This window comes from Eptatretus burgeri, chromosome 8 (genome assembly GCF_056783735.1).
Source record: "Eptatretus burgeri isolate ZD-2024b chromosome 8, Ebu_testis_v1, whole genome shotgun sequence".
NCBI lineage: Eukaryota > Metazoa > Chordata > Myxini > Myxiniformes > Myxinidae > Eptatretus > Eptatretus burgeri.
The window spans coordinates 46,389,683-46,411,682 of NC_140968.1; the positions used below are offsets into that span (position 1 = coordinate 46,389,683).

The 22,000-nt window shown below is 36.8% G+C and overlaps 1 long non-coding RNA gene across 1 annotated transcript in view; it reads right to left on the reverse strand.

Moving 5' to 3' along the window:
* The window catches only part of LOC147021663 (uncharacterized), an 82,915-nt gene extending 61,280 nt beyond the window's left edge, over positions 1 to 21,635 (reverse strand). Inside the window, exon 1 of the long non-coding RNA XR_015060594.1 lies at positions 21,538 to 21,635. This is a non-coding gene — a long non-coding RNA (uncharacterized LOC147021663). The remainder of the gene's footprint in view (positions 1 to 21,537) is intronic.
* Between the last annotated feature and the right edge of the window lie 365 nt (positions 21,636 to 22,000).

Consider the following 22,000-nt stretch of genomic DNA (forward strand, 5'->3'; position numbering starts at 1 on the left):
TCCCATACAAGCAAATGTAAAATTGAAACTGATTTTCTCCCCACCCATCCCCTTCCCTCCCATACAAGCAAATGTAAAATTTAGACTGATTTTCTCTCAAACCTATCCCCTTACCTCCCATACAAGCAAATGCAAAATTGAAACTGATTTTCTCCCCACCTATCCCCTTCCCTCCCATACAAGCAAATGTAAAATTTAGACTGATTTTCTCCCCACCTATCCCCTTCCCTCCCATACAAGCAAATGTAAAATCGAGATCGATTTTCTCCCCACCGATCCCCTTCCCTCCCATATAAGCAAATGTGAAATTGAGACTGATTTTCTCCTCACCTATCCCCTTCCCTCTCATAAAAGCAAATGTAAAATTGAGACTATGAAAGATTGAGACTGACTGATTAAAGCACTTCTTCCCTTTCATATTTTCATTCCACTCAAAGAGCGAACCACCGAATATTTGCCCATGTTCGACTTTAGGGAATAACTTAATTTTCTTATAACATTCATTTCCATCGAGTATATTCACAAAGAATAACTTGGAACTTGGTTCTTGGTATAAGTGTCTGTTGAGCAGAGATGAAATTATAAACTTCTCTTAAAGCTCTTATTTGACCACCTCCTGAGCCACATATCATTTTGAGATGGTCGTAAATTGTTTTGCCATTGTTCAATTGATAACCATCAAAGCTTTCAATCCATTCAAGGACATTTTTTTCTTTACATCCTCCAACCTATTTGTAATTAAATTTATCTGCTTATTTGTTTTATCTCCTTTTCCCCCGGTTATTTTTTCAATAAGACTTATTTGATATTTCTCACATTCTTTAGGTTTTCCATTTAAATACCAAGGCTGATTACATCTCCACTCTTTGGTTTGGTTATTTCTTAGTTCTATCATTTATAAATCAGTAAAATGAGAGCGGTAGCCTGTTAAAATTCCCAACCCAATATCTTAACACTTATACTTAAACCACAAGGGAGATTAGTGATTCCATTCGCTAAAATATACATTTTATCATCAAAAGTTCCTAATGCTTTCTTATTTATCTCTTCTGTATATAATTGATGTTTATAACTTCTTATTGTATTCATTTTTCTGTACTCTTCCTTCTTTAAGGTTAAACAGTTGTTATAATTTTTAAAGTTTATTGTTTCCTTGATTATATTTTTCTTTATTCCCTTTAGCTTCTTATCACACCTTTCAATGTTATTATTATCAATATATGTAAAAGCATAACACTTTGACTTTAATCCTATCAATTCACTCATGACCTTCCCACCCAATTCATCTTTAAACTTACCAATAACGTTTTTATTCTTTGATGGAAACAACACATCACCTGACTTATAATTACTTGTATCATATACATCAATATTATCAATCATATCCTCATGTACATCATTTGTCTTGATTTCAAATATAAAACTATCTGTATCCATATATAGCAATGACACATTATCCCCATACTTTGATTTTAAATTATTATAATAATAGTCATACATTAATGACTTTGACAAGTCAAGAATTGATGTTCCTATATAAATAGGTTTATCCATTTCAATACTCTTTTTTCAAGTGAAGAGCACAAAAGTTCTCTGAAAATACATTCGCTCGCTCAAAACTTGGTCTATTAATTAACGTTGAAGTCTGTTTCCAAGATGTAGCAAGTCTTATGTTTTGTCAATTCCCAACATTTTCCATGGTCTTTCCAAATACAGCATTATTAATTAATTTATAAAAGTCCTTCTCAAAATCTGTTTTTGGTTCTGTTCTTCTTTTTGTATTAAAAGCAATGTACTTTTTTAACCAATGACTTTGTATAAATTTCAAAATCCTCTGAATTTTCCTCACTCTCAACCCAACAGATAAATATTTTCTCAAGTTCCTTTGATGCAAAACATAATTTTCTTTATCATTTAATGTAGTAAGTAGTTTTCTGTCGATTTACCTTTTATATTAAATGACTGTTGGTAATCACTTAACCATTCTTTTCTTGGACTTCCTTTACCAGGGGCATAAGGTAGGTCTTTATGTTTGTGATGAAGTTATTCTGGATATTTTAAATCAACCTCAAAATAATATCCAACTTCAGCTTCATCCAATTTTTTTTGAGAGGAGACAACAATGTCTTGTAAAACTTTTTCATAATGTTTTTCTTTAACCCATTTAAGTTTTCCATGAGGTAAAGATTGAGACATAGCCCACCCATAAAAATTGTTAGCATCATAATACATCAGGTAAGGGTTGTCCTCATTCTTATTATAATCAGGAAGATATTTGTTATTTGCTTTAGCATATCTGTTGGAACATACTTGAGATATTCCTCCTCTTTTAGACTTCTCGATCATTAAAAGCATATCTATATCACTGATTAATTCCAAATTCTGTTTTGTCAATTTTAACATACCACTCCAAGCCAAACCCAGGGCTGTGTAATTGTGAACGGAGTCTAATCCATAAGATTTTTATTATGACAGACTGTTCTAAAAGTTTCAAACACATCAACCAATTACAATACATCAGTTTTAAGATACAAACCATGATATTCTCCAAGATTCTTTATATTAAACTTCTCCCAAACCTTTATGGCTTGTGTATAATCTCGATTGGAAATATGAGTTTTATTCAACTTGCGATATAAACTTTCCCTTGAAGGAAGTTGTGTTTCTTTAAACTTCTCAAATGAATCCATGTAGTCATACAGATATATTCCATTTTGTGATAAGAGATCAATCTCTTCTTGATTTGAGAAATGTGATTTAAGATTCGATAAGTTTTTAATATTTGATGCTAAGTTAGATAATGGACTTTCCATAAACTTGTATGTGTCAAGAAATCTGATATGGGTTATGGGGGATGTATGAATTGTTTTTGTTAATGAGATATATTTTTGATCAGTGTTAGGAATGGCAGAAATACCACCAGATGTCTTTGAAAGATCATTTTTTAATAGATGTGTGTCATAATGAGCGTTGTTGTGAAGAAAGACAGGAATAAAGTTTGGGGGCTTGTAATTAAGATTACAACAGGAATGAGCTGGACCTCTATATTTTCCAATAAGATGACAATGATCCCTAACTTTGACCTCTCCCTCAATTTTCTCCTCACAAATATGACAGATACTGTTCTTTCTAAATTATTTTTTCTCCCCCTTTGCCAATGACATTGGTTCAAAGGTTTTAACCATTATTTCTATTAGTCTTATTTAGTCTTTTTCCAATCGTCTTACAAACTCCTCTGAGGCATCTTCTCCTCTATAAAGTTCTAACTTTTTGTATTCATCACTAACAGATCATTTGATATAATAATAGACACCACAAGGGGTATGTTTTTGATATTTATTTGTGTATGATTTATTTGGAGTTGGAGAAACAGTATCTATCTTTTCAAGGATACTTTCAAAATCAGCATATATCACAAACGGATGTTTTATAGATTTGTGAAAATCTTTGAATGACATGTTTGAACCTGCTTTTGGTAAATTGATTACAGTTGATTTATGATTACTACAATATTTTGCATGTTGATTTAATCATTCTTTTGTATGAAAGGAGTTGAGACATCTCTTTCAAGGATACGTTTTACATTTTCTCTTGTATAGTTGTGATTTGGTTAATCTTGATAAATTTTTGATGAAAGCATCATGTGATTTTTCCTTTAAAGTAAAGTAGGGAAGGTCAATGTGTTTCATCATTTTTATAGTTGTTTGAAATTTTTAATATCTGAACTTTGTTTGTATCCGTTAATCCATATACATTAACAGATAGATTATTCATTTTCTCAAATTTAGGAATATCTCTCATTGACATTGGAAACTTTAAATCTTTAACATTTAATGTATTCTCATATTTCTTATAATGTTCAACCCTTTCAGGTTTCCATTGTGGAGGATGTAAGTGAGCAAGAACAGACGATAGAAAACATTTATCTTTGTTTTGAATATTAACAACCGCTTTCTTAAGTTTTATCTCTTTTGGTAAATCAATATAAGAATAAGCTTGAAGAGGATCTGATTTTAAGATGTGTATATCTAAAAAGATTATTTTTGTAATAGCAAATCCACAACCAACTACAGTGTTATCAACATCTTGTTATTGTCTCTGGAGTTCATCATAAACATCAGTTCATCATAAACATACAAAATCTTAAAATGATGAGATAAAGTGGGTGTTTGTCCTCATGTAGGGAGTAGTTTCATCACCTTCCCTTACCATATTCAATTTTACTCCCATATAAAACTTAAAAGTTTTCATTTCACTTAATGTGTTTTTAATTGGTGTTTTCAATGGAAAATTTAGTGGCACCTTCCCTTTCTTCATTGTTCTTGTGTTTGCATGATTGAAGGTGTTTATTATAAAATTTTTAATGAGTATCATTATCACATCTATCACAATGTTTTGTTTCTTGGTCAAGTGGAGATATTTGTCTGAAAAGATTGAATGTGTGTTTGTTGGTTTGAAAGGTGTTTTTTATAAAATTTATATTCATGATTACAAACATCGCAGTACGTTGTATTCACCACATTTATATAACAAAACTTTGCTTAAAATAAAAGTTTCTTGATGAAAATTCCGTTTAATTTATCGGTGAATCTGTGCTTAAAATCATTTTATCCTCCAACTTTTGTCACTTAATAAATACAATGTATCAAGACACAAAAGACAATTTTCAATCAATCTCTTCATTTGTAAAAGATACTGAGAAATATGTTGAGGATGTAACATTGAACAAAGATAAATATAACAACTATTGGCTAAAAACAATTATGGTGAATCTCTCTCTATCGTGTGCAGCCTGTGGCTGCTGGTTGCATCATTGGTTGGGACGTGGCTATGCTGCTGATGCAGTGTCCTCCTTAACAGAGAACTGGTGCTCATTTTGCCAAGCGCGGAAGGAGGACAGGCTGACTCAACCTCCTGGTGTATTTTTAATTCAGTGGCCAACAGGGCTTGAACTCAGGACCTTAGGATCCCAAACCACCACCCGAACCACTAAGCCAACATCAGGCTTTTATTATGGTGAATAATATGAGTTCTTCAATTTCCTTCAGTGGAAGGGCTTTTAGTATATCTGGAAGAACATCAATTAAAGTAGCTCTAACAAAAGTTTATCCTCTCCTTCTGACAATATATTCAAAATTATAAAAAGCAATGAAACAAGAAAAAGTATCAAAAAAGAAAAACCTTATGGATGAAGCTTTAGAAAGAAAAGATATAAGACCATCTGTAATATGCAAGGAGAAACTTGTATTTTTTTCAACAACCCTAAAGATGTAAATCCTGATGAAATAAAGGATGTTAACATCTCCTCTTCTTCTTCTTTCGGCTGTTCCCATTAGGGGTCGCCACAGCGGATCATCTGTATGATCCGCATAGTGATTTGGCACATGTTTTTACGCCGGATGCCCTTCCTGACGCAATCCTGGTCGCCTCTTACGACACAGAGATATGGTACACCTATTCTCACCAGGGTATACACCGGCCCAGTATACTGGTACTCATTTCGCCGACCTCGGAAGGATGGCAGGCTGAGTCAACCCCCTGGTGTATTAATTCAGTGGCCCAACGGGGCTTGAACTCAGGACCTTTTGGATCCCAAGCCGCTGCCCTAACCACTGCACCAACACCAGGCTAACTGCACCATAAAGGATGTTAACATATCAGTTAAAATTAAATTTCGTTCAATAGTAGTTAAGGATCATTTTAAAATTACCTTTAATATAAAAAAATGTAGTAGTTTAATCTATGAATGAAAAAAATATCTCGATATAGATGGTAATGTTTATTATACTAATTAAATATGAGTCATAACTCAACTGAAGATTTTGAAGATATGAGAGTGATGATAGTATCTCTGTTTGAACAGAAGACAGTTATGATACCGAGAGTTTGTGTTCAAATGATAGTTATGAAAGTAGTTTTATAGATGATAGTGAAAGCACCAATGAAAGTACCGAAGATGACACCAAAGATGAATTTTATTTGAAGTAAAGTTTTACTTTATAAATATGAAGAGTTCACTAGATTTTGAGCCTCTTGAATTTCCTGATTCTCCACATGACAAATTTGAGAATTGTCCTGCGTGTGAAAGTCGGGGATTAAACACAGAGTCAAAAGCCTACAAACAATGTATGTTCTGTGATTATCCTCTAATTAATGATAATAAAAAATATAAAAAGGAATATAATTCTTTGAGATTTACACCAAAAATGAATTACTTTACAAGATTGATTCGATAAATGAATGTAAAGTAGGAGGGTGATAATATACCTTTTCTTACAAGAGAAGAGACTGAACAAATGACTACAATGTTTCGTGGATTGATGATTTATATTATTAACGATTGTCATTTTCAGGAAAATATCAACACAAGATATTGTATAAATAAAATAATGGATTATCTTGAAATTAAACCTCAACTTCAGATAAAACAACGAGTTTCCAAAAAAGCCAATAAAAAATGAAATAACCTGCTTTCCAAATATATAAATGAATGATGTTTTACCCATTTCGGAAAATAAGATAAAATTTAACAACCATAAAAATCTTCCAAATTCATTAAGATGAATAGTTGGTTCAAGCGGATATGGAAAAACCTGCTTACTTTTAAAGATGCTCCTTACTCCCAACTTTTTAGATTATGATAATTTAATAATTTTCACAAAGTCGAGTTTCCAACCTGAGTATCAACTACTCTCACAAGGTTTTAATGCTGGTCTTCAAAAAGAAGATATAATCGGTTTATTTAAACTTCAAAACAAACAAAATGATTACAACATTGAAAATATAATACAACTATTTTGTGATACACAGAGATAAAAAAAAGAAATCAAAACCGATAACTTGTATTCTTAGTGATAATACGGATGATATACCTTCTCCCCATGATTTGGATTATTAAAAAAAGAAACTCGTTATCTTTGATGATTGTGTAAATGAGAGAAATCAAACGGTAATGGATAGCTACTACACAAGAAGGAGACATTCTTGTTGTAATTGTATTTATCTTAGTCAATCATACTTTCAACTCCCTCGTCGCTCAATAAGAAACAATGCTAATACTTTTATTTTATTCAAGTTAAAATCAATAGATTTAAACAATTTTTGGAGAGACAATTGTTCTACATTATGTAGTAAAAAGGATGTTGGGGATTATATGAAGCACATGACTGAAAAATACAAATATATTGTTGTGAAACAAGATGAGATAAAAAAAAAATGACCGTTTTTACAGCCATTTTTCCCTGCTGTGCAGGGGTTTGGCTTTTTCTTGAGGCAATGTTTTATGGCCAGATGCCCTTCCTGACGCCAACCCTGGTCGCCTCTTACGACACACAGGGATATGGTACACCTATTCTAACCGGGACATACACCAGGACCAGTACACTGGCACTCATTTCGCCGACCTCGGAAGGATGACAGGCTGAGTCAACCCCCTGGTGTTAATTCAGCGGACAACGGGGCTTGAACTCAGGACCCTGGGATCCCAAGCCACCACCCTAACCACTAAGCCAACACCAGGCTTCTGAAACAAGATGAGATATTAAGGGATATATTTTTTATTTTATAAACAATTACATATATAATTGACAACTATTATGATAAATCTTTTGGGTAAATCTGCTTCTGGAAAAACATAAATCAAGGTTCTTGAATAGTACAAATGAAAATATTGTAAATTTGATTCAAAAGCACCATGTATTCGTATTGTATCAACAACAACTCGAGCAATAAGACCTGGAGAAGTGGAAGGTGAAGAGTATTACTATATTTCAGTTGAGGAACATATGCGATTGAGGAATGAAGGTCAAATATTTGAGGAGGTTTCTCTTGGTACAACAAAATATTCACATTGTAAGCGTGAGTTAAAGAAACTAAAATCTGGTGGTCTTGGGATATTAGAAACTAATCCAGAAGGAATGAGACAAAGTATTAAACATCTGAGTGGTAATGGGATTAAGATTTTATTATTCGGTTTTGATGTTGATGAAGAAACTCAACACAAACGTATGAAAAGCTGAGATACAAGTATTAGTGAAGAAGAAATTACAACTCGTATTGATGTTAACAAAGAATTTGATGAAATATTTAAAGAAAAGGATTTATTTGAACACATCTACTTTAATGATGAAGAAAAGGAAAATTTTCCTGTTGACCGTTATAATTCAGTGAATGATATTTTCCAATAAATAAATGGATGCGAAAGAAAGAGCAAGAAGATTTAAGGATCATCAAGAGTTGGTTTCAAAAGTTGTAAAGCAACAGGAAGACATAAAGAAGAAACGCAGACAAAAACTAACGGGTGAAGAAGCATTTGAAAGAAAACAAGAGAATTTTTTTTAACCACTATTAAAAACTTCCCAAGAAAAAATTATAGATGCTTCCACATTTCCCAAAATAGAATATACTCTGAAAAAAACTTCGATTGTTAAAATATTTCAGTCAAATGACGGAGGAAGAATTAGGGCACATAGGAGAATTAGAATATGATGATGGATTATTTCAACAACTGGAAGAGATTAATCAAATCGCTGATTATATTGTGAAGGCTCTTCAAAACAATGAATATTCAGCGGATTCAAAAACCAAAGCAGGACTCATTCCAAAAGAACAACCAGCAACATTTCATCTTGTTCAAGAAAAGGGATTGATATTTAATGATGAATTAAGGTTCTTGAGTTCTGCTCAACCTCCTGTCAAACTAACTCCGAGATTAATATTTCTTCTCACAAAAGATGGAAAACAAGGTTCAACTGTGAGGGATGAATCAAAGTATTTTGATAAACCATTTGATATGAAAAATAAGGATGATAGAGTATATATTGATCTGCTGGACTCCCTTAATTATAGGGTTAGTCTATCTGGTAAAAGTAGGAAGAATGAGAAGGAGAAACATTATTCAGGCTTTAAGTAGCCTTGGTTCAGGTATTAGTTTACTTCCAAATGACCCATCACAATTAGTTAATAGACTGTTATTGCTGTTAGGTAGTAAGAAGGCTGGAAATAATTGTTTTAATAAAGCATCAGCCATTTTAGACCAGTTGATGAACATGAAAATAATTAATAAATGTCAATACAAAGACATTTTATCCCATATTAGATAAGATGAGAAGCACAATCCTGAGTTTTAATTTCACAACAAGCGACCACACATCTTTATTCCCATACCCACGACAACTTGACGCCATAAAATAATATGCGGCATCTTTATTGTCCATGGAAATTTCTCATACCTTGTTTAATATCACCGAGAAAAATGACAAGTTTAGTTATAATCTGGGAAGTGGATACAAAACGATAACAGTTTCACCCGGAGCATACGAGATTTCTCAAATATCTTCCGAAATTGCTCGCCTGATGAAATAACAGGGTGATGAACCAAAAATATTGTTATAGATATTCAAAAACATACTTCCAAATCAACGATTAAACTTAAAAATAACTACAAGGTTGATTTCACAATTGATAATTCATTTGGAGAGTTATTGGGTTTCTCCTCAAAAAAGATTGAAACGAATTGAACGTTTTACAGTGATAATGTCATTCAAATATCCTCAGGCATAAATTCGGTATGAATTCACTGTGATTTGATTGATGGTGCTTATGATGATGGAATAAGAACAAATACAATATTTTCATTCAGTGCATACTCAACCTCAATTGGTTATAAATTCAAAATGGAACCCAAAAATCTGGTTTATCTTCCTTTATCAGGAAAAAACCATATACAGAGTGAATTTTTGGATAACCGACCAAGATAATCGCATGATTTCTTTTTATGGAGAAATTATATCCATCAGAATTCACCTACGTGAAGTTTTCCAATAAATAAATATGATGGTTATTGTGAGGAAACACGAGTTTGGAAAATATAAAATAATTACAGGGGATGGGATGTTCCTTTCCCCATACTACAAGGGTGAAGGTATGTATCTTGGTAGAGGATGCTATAAACCTAAGAGACAAAGGGGTGTCGGATATCAATTTCGCAAAAAAAAGGAGATGGGATAATTGATACTCTAATGGGCATAGGTTCAACTATTCTTAAACATAAAGACCTAATTGGTTCAACTGCTTCTGCTGTGGGAAATGTAGTGGGTGCTATAAAGAGTACAAAAGATGCCCAAAAGGAATCTCATAAATTGCAAGCAATAAAAGAAATTAAGAAAGGCAAAACACAGTTGTCTCCTGCAGAATGACAGAAAAAAATTCAAATACTTGGGTCAGGGTTTCAAAAGTTTTAACTTCATTTTTCCAAAATAAGTACAAGTATGGAAGCAATTGATAGTATCTATGATTTGGATGATACCATTGTTATCTCAAACTCTACTAAAAAAGAAGACTACTTCAAGGTAAATGCCATAACTGGAACAGACTGTAATACAAATGGAACAAAATGTTTTGAAATAAATAATCAACAAACTTCTTTGAATCTTGCCGAAAATTTCTTGTTGTGTAAATTTACATTCACTAAGGCTGGGAATAACACAAACGCTACACTCGTAAATGATTTCTTCTGGAAAATGTTTGATAGTGTTCGTTTGTACATTGGAACACAAGAAGTTGAAGCGGTTGATTATGTCTCTGCTTCATCTGAAGTGATGAAATTTACACTATATTCATTCAGTGATAGAATGGGAAAGGGGGCTGTCGAAGGTTTTATTCCTGATATGGCAACGGGAACAAACACAGACCCTGGATATAGTCAAAGGAAAGGAATGTATAACGATGATACAAAAGCAGGTAATAGTTTTACTATGGCAGTTATTCTTAAAGGTATATTTGGATTTTGTGATCATGATAAAGTTTTGCATGGTCTGAAAATTAGGTTTCAACTGCAAAGGAATGATAATGAAAATAGATTGCTTTTTGGTGTGGCTAATGCTTTTTCTGATCAGAATAAATTTCTAAATGATGAAATGAGTTGGTATATTAGTGAATATTCTCCTAATCTTAAAACAGAAGAGATGTTGAATAGAAGACTTAACTCAAGCCACTCAATGTATCATACCTTAAAAGAAGATGCCAACACGTTAAACTGAACCAAACCACTTACACGTGGAATTTGGGTGGTCTGGAAGGAAAGCTACGATATCTGTGGTTCATTTTTAAAAAAGACCAGATGGTGATACTGCTACTGATAAGAATAATGCATTGAGTGATAAGGCCAAGGTGAAACAACTTCGCGTTTCTCTTGATGGAACATTTTATCCACGAGATATATTGGAAATTAATTGGGGAAAAAATGATTATGCTGAAGCATACAAGTCTTACCAAAAGTTGTGTGAAAGCAATGGAAATAAAGAACCCATTTTGGATATTACAGCATTTAAAAGTCTGTATGCAATCTTTGCGATTGATCTGAGTGCTCAAAAGGAAACTATAAAGTCTAATCGAGTGGATACTTCCCTATACATTGAAAGAGAAGAGAGTGAAGAAGTTGATACATATTGTTTGCTTTTGGAAGAAACAGAATTACAGATTAATCCAGATAATGGTGTTATGATTAGTCTCACATAATTTTTTTGATAAATAAATGAGTAGTATAGTGCCAACTGAGGTATATGTTAATCAAATCAATCTTCATAAACTATCATCTTGTATTCAAAATCAAAAGCCTTGTATGATTAATGTTAATACAATTCAGAGAAAAGGAGCAGTAAGAATTGATGTTTTGCTCACAAGAAAACAGGTGAAAATCTTGAATGATACTGGCTCACTTAAAATTAAAATGTCAAAACCAATGTTGAAGAAATATTCAATAAGAGAGACGAGTGGAGGATTTCTCCCGTTTCTAATTCCTCTATTTGCTGGTTTAAGTGCGGCTGGAGCATTGACGGGTGGTATTTCAGCAGCGGTGAAAACTGCCAACGAAAGGAAGGCTCAACTCCGGGCTCAAAAATAATTGGAAAGACGTAACAAAGAGTTGGAGAAACAAATTAGGGGAAGTGGTGTAATTGTAGATTTTGCTGAAAAACTTGAAAGTCTGCCTGATAAAGCAAGATTGTTAGTTGGAGATATGCTTTCTTCTTTCACACTATATGTGTGTGCACAGAGTCTATAAGAAATTTAAAATTCATAATGCAGCTATTTGTATGAGAGATGAATGAACAAACTTGCCTAAACATACAAATAATATTATTATGAACTTAGAAGATAATAATGGGAACGGTTCTCATTGGATTTGTATTTTTAATAGTCAAGACAAATATTATTTTGATCGTTTTGGTTTTCCACCACCTGTTGAAGTAATAAAATTCTTACAGAATGGTGTGTATCAAACATTTCAAGTCCAAGAATTAAATTCCAAGTGTTGTGGTCAATTATGTCTGTATGTGTTATTTCAAGTCAACAAAAATAAAATTTTTAATGACATTATATTTAATCTAATATAAATGACCTATGTTGGTAAAGATGGTTCTATTTTTGGTGTATCCCAAGAACTGGATATTGATTTATCAAATTATTACACAAAGGCACAGGCTGAACGACAGACATATAGTATGGCAAAAAATATTAAAATGAAAAATGCTTATAAATTAATAAATTATCCAAGCCCAACTGACGCATTCGACTTGGTGAGATTAAGTGATTTATCACAATATATATCCTTCAATAAAACGGCCGTGTATTCCAAAGATACAGAAGTGTTGATTTTATCTCCGGGTCATACAGAATTCACAGTTACAATTAAAATAAAATTTTATAAAGAAGGGCGTATCGTTTGTATGAGAATAGAACAATGGGGGATATGATATGATTGATTTAGGGTATAATTGATCATTTAAAATTAACCTGGAAGACCTGGAACAATTAAATCAGTCTCATAAGGAAGAATATTATCCACTTCGTGCTGAGAATGAGATTTGTGGAAGCACGATTGGCAAACAACAAATAAAATAATTTAATAAGGGTAAAATCAATAATGGTTTTGCCATAGTTTATATCATGAAAACACAAAGAACAGGATTATATATAATAAGTAAGGAAATACAAACTGATTTAACTATGGGAAGATGGGGAGGTATTTCCTGTCATTATATTAATCTGTCATATATTTCTGACACATAAATGACAGCAAGAAGGTTTCAAGAAAATTATCATTTCTGTGTCCAAGCATACCTTCAAGAAAAGGGTATTTGGTATTTTAATAAATATGTTCTACAACATAAGAATGAGGTATTTTCAAATAAATCCTGGGTTTGGAGCATTGGCAGGTCTCCTTGGGGGCTCCCTGATGACGATCTCAAAGTTAAGTTTCCGGTCGTTATCTGTCCCGTTTTAACTGTTTATTTTCTCATCTACATGTTACTGTGTGTTCCTAGTTCGGTTTTGTTTCAAAAATTGTGCTATTTTGTGAGATTTCGTCGAACTTGTGTTGCTGGGTGCTTGAGGCCTATCCTTGAGGCTTGAGGCCTACCCTTTGTTACCCTCGGTGTACGATCGTGTTTATTTGTTTTTTCTCCCCATTATCTTCAATTTCTATCTTTCCCACTTTCTTAACATCCCCCATCCCAACGAATCACTCTATTTCTTATCTAAAAAAAAAAACCCGCTTCCTTTCTCCGATTCTTCTTCTTCTTCTTCTTCTTCCTCGATTTTTTTTTCTACAACACTTCCATGACCTAATCTGTTGAAAACTCTGTCAAACATTAATAGTAATAACAAAAACGATCTCTTATAATGCTTCATCTTCTTCTTTCACACGTGTGGTACTCTTTACTGTATCAGAATGCACTACTCTTCGACTATTTAAACAGACTGCCTCAATTCGACCTTTCCTTCATACCTTGCCTAAAAAAAATCCAACTGTTACAGCGTTTCTTCTCTCCATTCTCTGAATTCGCCTTTATTGCATCCCTCAAGAAATGTGTTTAATCGCATAACTGACCTAAAACTTTCAAAAACGCCAGTTTGCTATGAATGTTCACTTTCCATCAACCATTATTTTTTTCCAACTTCAGTGCCAACTCACTCCTCTCACCCCTCACTCTCAAAGCAACCATTCCAATCTTCTCCCTCCAAGCCTCCCTCTCACCTCTCTCAAAAACTCCCCCCTCACCTTTCTCCCACCATTCATCCCCCTCACTCATCCTTCTCAAAGTTGCCCCGCCCTCCCACCCACAAAGCTGCCTCCTTCCACTGCCCTCTCACCCCCATCTCTTCACTCCACCTCCTCAAATCCTCAACTGCCTTCTTCCCCCTCTCTTGTCCCCCCTCTCCCCCAGCACCACAGAGCCTTTTCTCTTCATTCGGCCCCCTCCATTAGCTATTCTGCAATCCCCCACACTCTTTCAACAACACTCCTTACCTCCCCCGTCCCTTGTCCTACCCTCCCCCTCCCCACCCACCCCTGCACCCAAAGCCTCCATGGAAAGTATGGACCTCAAATATCCAGGGCCTTCGCTCAAACCTTTCAGATCTTTCCATACAGGTTGCCACTGACAAACCAGACATAATCTGCCTAACAGAAACTTTCCTCCCCCAAGACATGTCTGACTCCCAAGTATCTCTCCCTGGTTACTCCCTCCTCCGGTTTGACAGACCTGAGCCTCACCCTGGTGGAGGAGTTGCTCTCTTCATCAAAGACGCTATTCCTCACTCTCCATGCACTGCCCTCACTCTCCCACACCCCCAGAAATATCTCTGGCTACGGCTTCCCCTCAACTCCCACCTCATGTTTATATGTGTACTGTACCGTCCACCTAACAGTGATGAATCCATCTACACCTCACTATCTGAAAACATGGCCAACTTCTATCTTCTCATCCAAACTCTCTCTTCCTCATATGTGGCGACTTCAATTGTCATCATGCCAGTTGGCTAGGTGTGGGTACCTCTCACCTGTCATGGAACCTCAGCAAAAGCTTTCTGCAACTCATTGGGACTGACTCAATCGGTCAGCTTCCCTACCCGGATCTCAACCAATGGAACTCATTCTCTTCTGGATCTGATTTTGACAAATTTCCCTGACAATATCTGCTGCTCTTCCTGCGCTCCAATCGGTTCTTCTGACCACGTCCTTGCCAAAGTGGACATCTCTGGCTATTATCAGAGAACCACCTCAGTGCCGTCGAGCATGGCATTTCACTCAAGCTGACTGCCAGGGTCTCCAAGCAGCCCTCAAACTTATAGACTGGTCTTCTATCTCTACTTTCTCCAACATCAACTCATCCTGGGAATTCTTTCAAAGAAACTTGCACTCCCTCATGCACAGATTTATCCCCTCTCGTCTTCAGTTGTCCTTCCCTTCCTCCCGCCCTTGGTTCACTGAAGCTTGTGGTGAGGCAGTTGTCCTGAAACAACTTGCCTTTGCCTTATGGAAAGCAAACCCAATTGAGGGCAATCTCAGTTCCTTCCATAAAGCTCAGAACAAGTGTGTATCTACCCTCAGGAGAGCCAGAAAACAACATCTTTCTCCTCTCAAGTCTGAACTCTCAAACCTCTCTCCCTCCTCAAAATCCTGGTGGCATCTAATCAAATCTGTTTCTGGTGTATGTTCCCCCTCCATCCCCTCCCTTACCTCAAATGGCAGCAGTGCTGATACCGCACGTGAAAAAGCTGAATGCCTAAACTCGGTGTTTGCAACTAAATCTTGTGTCCAAAACCCATCACTTTCTCTACCCACCTTACCCAGTCGCACCCAACTGTCCCTGGACTCTGCGTCCTTTTCTCCTGACAAGGTGGAGAGCTTGCTGTCAAACCTCGACTGAGATTCTGCAACTGGTCCAGCCGGCATCAGCCCACGTGTCCTCAAAGCCTGCTCTTCTGCTCTTGCTCACCCTCTCTCTGTTCTATTCACCCACTCATTTGCTCAAGGCCATCTGCCATCTGCTTGGAAATCAGCAAACATCACTGCCCTGCACAACAAGGTGCAAAAACAGATCCCTGCAACTACAGACCAATCAGCCTTCTCCCAATCATCAGCAAGGTTATGGAATCCATCATTGCTTCAAATATCAAATCCTTCCTCTTCTCCAATGGCTTGATTTCTGATAATCAATTTGGTTTCAGACCAGGACACTCAACCCTGGATATGCTGCTTCTGTTCTCCCAACAATGGATGGAAGCCCTCAATGCCAGGAAATCCAAGCCGTATCCCTGGATATATCACGTGCTTTTGACACAGTCTGGCACCCTGCCCTGCTCACCAAACTCTTTTCCAATGGTATCCAAGGCCATCTCCACTCATGGCTCGCAGACTTCCTCTCCTGTCACAGTCAACGTGTGGCCCTAAATGGAGTTCTTTCATCCCCCCCCCCCTTCCTGTCCAAGCTGGAGTTCCTCAAGGTAGCGTTCTGGGCCCTGTTCTTTTTCTGGTTTTCATCAATGATGTCTCCGACTCTCTGGAAAATCCTCTATATCTCTTTGCTGATGACTCCACCCTCTGCCGTACCATCGGTCATCCCTCAGACCGGCAAGCAGCAGCTTCTTCGCTCACTGCTGATGTGGATAAAATCACAAACTGGTCCAACACGTGGAACATGACTTACAATCCGGACAAATCTCACACTCTCACTATGTCTCTTCGAAAGGACCGTTTAGAACCCCCCCCCCCCATCCACTTTCTCAATAATACTCTGGAAGAAGTCCTTTCTTTCAAGCTTCTGGGTCTCACTATCTGCCAAGACCTTTCCTGGGAAAGCCACATTTCAAACCTCGCCTCCAAAGCCAGTTGCCGACTATCAATCCTCCGTCGTGCAAGGTCCTTCCTCGGCCCATCTGAGCTCCTGACCACTTACAAAGCTTTTGTCCACAGCCTGATGGAGTACTGCTCTCCCACCTGGGCTGGTGTTCCTGCCTCCCACCTTTCTCGGCTTCACGCTGTAGAAACCAAGGCATTTCGGATCATTGGCATCTCCCACAATGAGGCCGAGTCTTTGGGCCTCTCACCCAATCACCGCAGGTAGGTCGGTGGTCTTTCTGTCTTCTACCGTCTCTTCTCCAGCCTCGCCCCCCCTGCTCTCTCTGCAATTTGTCCCCACCACATTTCCGCAGGGCGCTCAAGGTCCGCCAACAACCCCCTTCTGGTAAAACTACCAAAATCACGAATCACTGCTCACCTTCACTCTTTCATTCCTCTTTTTTCCCGCCTTTGGAATAAACTCCCTCACTCTATTCATTCCCATTCTTCCCTCCAGGCCTTCAAAACAGCTGTTCACCACCACCTCTTATCATCCCCCATCCAAATCCTTGAGCTTTTCTACCCCCGATGATCCACCCAAGCCCACCTCCTTCAAATTCCCTGCTTTCCTTCCTGAAAGTCCCTGTTATGTCCATCTTGTATTCACCGTGCTCCCCATCCCATACCTCTCCCTTCCACAGATCTCCTAATGTCTCTGTTCCCCACTGTTTTGTTCTTCCCACTCCCTCCTCTCTTGTCCCATGTCCCCCATGATGTGTGTTGTGTGTTGTGTGTTAGCTCTCACACGAGCCTCGACAAGGTATAAAAAAAACAACAAACAATCACTCTCGCCCCAGAAGCAACAGTCAATCTGAACCACGCTGGCCACTGCTCAGACGCCATGACCGAAGACGACTGCGCAGCTCTATTGCGCAGCTCGGTTAAACGCGACTCAGCATTTTGGTGCGCGCGCACTAAATTATATTTTGAAAATAAATGCCGACGTTTACATTTCGGGTTTTGAAACTTTTACACCTTCGGCGGAAAATGTATAAATATAAAAGGCTAAAAATGTGTTTTATATTTATATTTCATTTCGGCAAATATACCGTCGCGGATCCGTAAACCAAGTTATAAAATAACTAAGGCCTTATCAGAAAAACAATTGTGGATTCAAGAGTATCGCAGAATCGTGATGAATCTATGTATGATATTCTATGGGGTGAAAGTGGTTCAAGGATAGTAAGGGATGAGGAAGGAGTTGAAGAAACTGAGAAAAGAGAGAAGGAGGAGAGGGAGAAGAGAGAGAGAGAAGGAGGAGAGGGAGAAGAGAGAGAGAGAAGGAGGAGAGGGAGAAGAGAGAGAGAGAAGGAGGAGAGGGAGAAGAGAGAGAGAGAGAGAGAGAGAGAGAGAGAGAGAGAGAGAGAGAGAGAGAGAGAGAGAGAGAGAGAGAGAGAGAGAGAGAGAGAGAGAGAGAATAGGGAGAAGAGAGAGAAAAGAGAGAAGGAGGAGAGGGAGAGGGAGGAAAGAGAGAGAATAAATAAATATAAAAATATGGAAACCAGTGAGATTATAAAAAGATTAAGGGTATTACAGAAAATAAATAAATCTCAACGCACCGAAGAGGAAAACAAAGAATTGGCAAGTCTATTAGAAATATATACATCAAGACTATTAACATCGGTTTCAGGGAGAAGATTTAAACGAGAAAGTGAAGATAAAGAAGAGAAAGAAGGAAAAAATTATATTATTGATGATGTTGGTGTAATTGATTTGATTAAAGGTTTACATTTTTTTTCTTAAATAAATGGAGGAAAGAGTGAAGACATTTCTAAAGATTCTTTATGCTTTAAAAATTTACATTCAAATGTGCATGTTGGAAACAAAAAAGGTTTTCGCACTCTGTTGTAATTTTTCACATAAATAAATGAGTTATTGTCTAAAATGTAAAAAGAAAACCAAGAGTAAAAATATCTCATATGTTAAAGTAAAAATTAATAGGGTTATACAAAAAGGTATATGTTCGGTGTGTGGCTCAAAAAAGAGTGAATTCATCACCAAACACAAACAAGGGGGAAATATACAAAAGTTTTTATCAGGAAGTAAATTTACAACAACTGGAATACCAGGCGAATTACATCTACCAGGGTATTCTTTCTGTGGTCCAGGAACAAACTTGAATAAAAGATTAGATGAGGCTGACAATCCTAAACCGTGGAGCAAAACTATCAATAGGGTTGATGAAGTGTGCATGAGACACGATATTGATTACGGGAATAGAACGATGTTGGAAGAAAAACATGAAGCCGATAGAGAAATGTTGTACAATTCGTCTCTGATACAAAATCCAACCTTGAGAGAAAAAGTTGATAGGTTCATCATGAAGAAGATGATCAGTGCTAAATTGAAACTTGGGCTTGGAAATTCAAAAAACTTATAGGCTCTAATGATGTCATTAAGATTGAAGAGGAATTAGCTGATGAATTACATAAACCAATAATCACAAAGTTTCAGAGAAGGAAAGTTTATTCCAAGGAAGTTGATTATATCTGGTCCACTGATTTAATTGAACTCATTTATGATAAGGGGTACAAGTATGCTTTAACCGTTATTTATTTGAGGAGAAGATATGCGTGGGTCGTCCCTTTGAAAAACAAAACCGGGAATACACTCATGTTAGCCTTCCAGACACAAGTCCGACAGAGGCTGACACCAAAATGGCACATACACGAACCCTCCATCTATTTTACAATGAACCAGGGGGCTTCCAGAGCACCAATAGGGTCCAAAGTCATGAGAGCTCGAGAAAGCACACCACAACTAAAAAGTGTACAGTAAGACTCCAAGACTCCATGGCACTGACTCCATCGCACCAACTCCATCACAACTGACTCCACCGCCTTGACTTCACCGAACTAACTTCACTGAAATGACTTCCACGTGTGCCACATGAGCGCTTCTTGCTTGCTCTGCTGGAAAACTATATGTTCTTGTTCGATTCTCCTGTGTTTGGAGAAAAGTGAGAAAATCCTTCCAAAATGGCGCAGGCTTGATTACTTTTCTTCTTCTTCCCTCCACCCCCCCCCACACTTTCCATTTGTGGTGGGGATGATGGAGCAAGCCCCTAGCCCCCCCCCACCCCCATCATCTCCCACATTCTGCAGCTGGCAGCCCTTCCATATCACCAGTGAAAATGATAAGCATTATCCTAGACTATTTATCAGCAACCCTGCAGTGGTCAGTGTCTATAAGGGTAGAGCAATGATTTTGTTGCCCCGCACGTGCAGCGCAAAGCAGGTTTAAGCAATTGTTTCATTCTGTCCGTCAGTGTATGAACAAGGAACTACTTCATTTCAATTGAATTTTATATTTTGAACTCTAAAACATAAATCACCTCGTCCTGAGTGTGCATGTGCACAGCACGGTAAAACAATTACTTCAGTCTGTCTGTCTGTCTGCCTTGCAGTCAAACGAAATTGAGAATCATTCCAAACAGTAAGGTCAGGTCAGGTATGGGAGCATGTGCCAGAACAGCGCGTCGCTGCGTAAACAGTAAGCTTACTGTTTTCATGTAAGTTATAAAGGACACAAACAACAGGCACAAAAAACGAATCGTGTAAAATAGGATGGTGTAAAAAACAACATGCACGAATAACGAATTTAACGTGTTAAATAGAGTGGTGTAAAAGTTTACTGTTTTGAAAGATTTTCAATTTTGTGCATCAACGACGTGAAACCTCCAATTCAGGTTTTTTTTTTTTTCCTCCAACCTTTAAAACTTTTATTTTATTTTAATTTAATTTAATTAAATATTTGAAAAGCCTGGTGCTAGCTCAATGGTCAAGGTGGCTGGCTGAAGATCCTAGAGTCTTGAGTTCAATACCTGCTAAATTAACATCAGATGGGTTGACTCAGCCTGTCATCCTTCTGAGGTTGGCAAAATGAGTGCTAGATTACTGGGAACAGGGGACATTGCATCCATGGCACAGGGAGTTGCATCATTGGCACAGCTGTGCCCCCAGAAAATGATGCAGCTTCAGGCTGCATTTGAATAAATAAATAAATATATATCTTTGAACATTGTAGAGTGTTGAACGCAAATTTCCTTGTTTTTCATTTTCAAACACATTTGCTTTTGCAGTACTTGGGGGGGGGGGGGAGTGCCATGGAGTCTAACTCCAGTCTAACTCCAGACTCCAGTGCCATGGAGTCTAGCAGCGCCAATCCTTGCATGAATGTTAAACGAATATCCTGTCTGCCAGCATTGGTTGGTGGATGTTAAAGATCCAACGGTGTCCTTCATGAAGAGTAGGAGAGAAGAGTAATCAAAAATTTCATACAAACAACGAACGCAGAACTAAACTAGAAGGGTAGAGCACATACTTCTCCCACGCAATGCCTGATCCAGTCAAAATATAACGGGTCGAATAAATTTTGAAATATCATATATATATATATATATATATATATATATATATATATATATATATATATATATATATATATATATATATATATATATCGCTTTTGGCCCCATCTCGTAATGGTGAAGAATCACTTCAAAAATAAAAAAATAGTCTCATATCTATATCTGGATTCAGATCTTCACCAAAATTGAACCAATTCTTCCTTGTTGCACACCCAACATTTGCACCCAGTTTCATCCGAATCCGTCCACAACTTTTTGAGATATCATGCTATATGTTGTGTTTTTTGTATACGTTTTGTATACTACTGTACTGATAGGCCAGATCTGCATCCGGATATTTACCAAAATCTAATCGGCTTGTTCTTGTCACCTACCAAACCTAGTTTTAGTCATAATCTATCCATAACATTTTGAGACATCGTGTTGGATATTGTTTTTGCCCCGATCTCTCAATGGTGAAGGATCACTTTTTAAAAAATTCTAGTACCTGGATCGGGATGTGGATATTCACCAAAACCTCATCAGTTTGTCCTTGTCACACACCCAACCTCTCCATCGAATTTCATCAGAATCCATCCACAACTTTTTGAGACATCCTGCACACAAAAATAACAGACAGACAAACAAGAAGACGTCATGCAGAGCACGACACTTGCAAAATCCATAAAACAAACTTTACCTCAAAAATTATTGGAGGTTGAATTCAATGATCAAATATGCAACTCTTCTTCAAATTTCAAGTCAATCGGATGAAAATTGACAATTTTAGAAATTCGGCCTGTGTTGACCTCAAAAATAATTGGCTGGTTGAATTCATTGGCCTTAAATATAAATCTTCTTCAAATTTCAAGTCGATCACATGAAAATTGAGGATTTTAGAAATCCCATCTAAGTTGTTGACCTTTGGCCTATGTTGACCTTTGGGCCAATGTTGACCTCAAGAATAATTG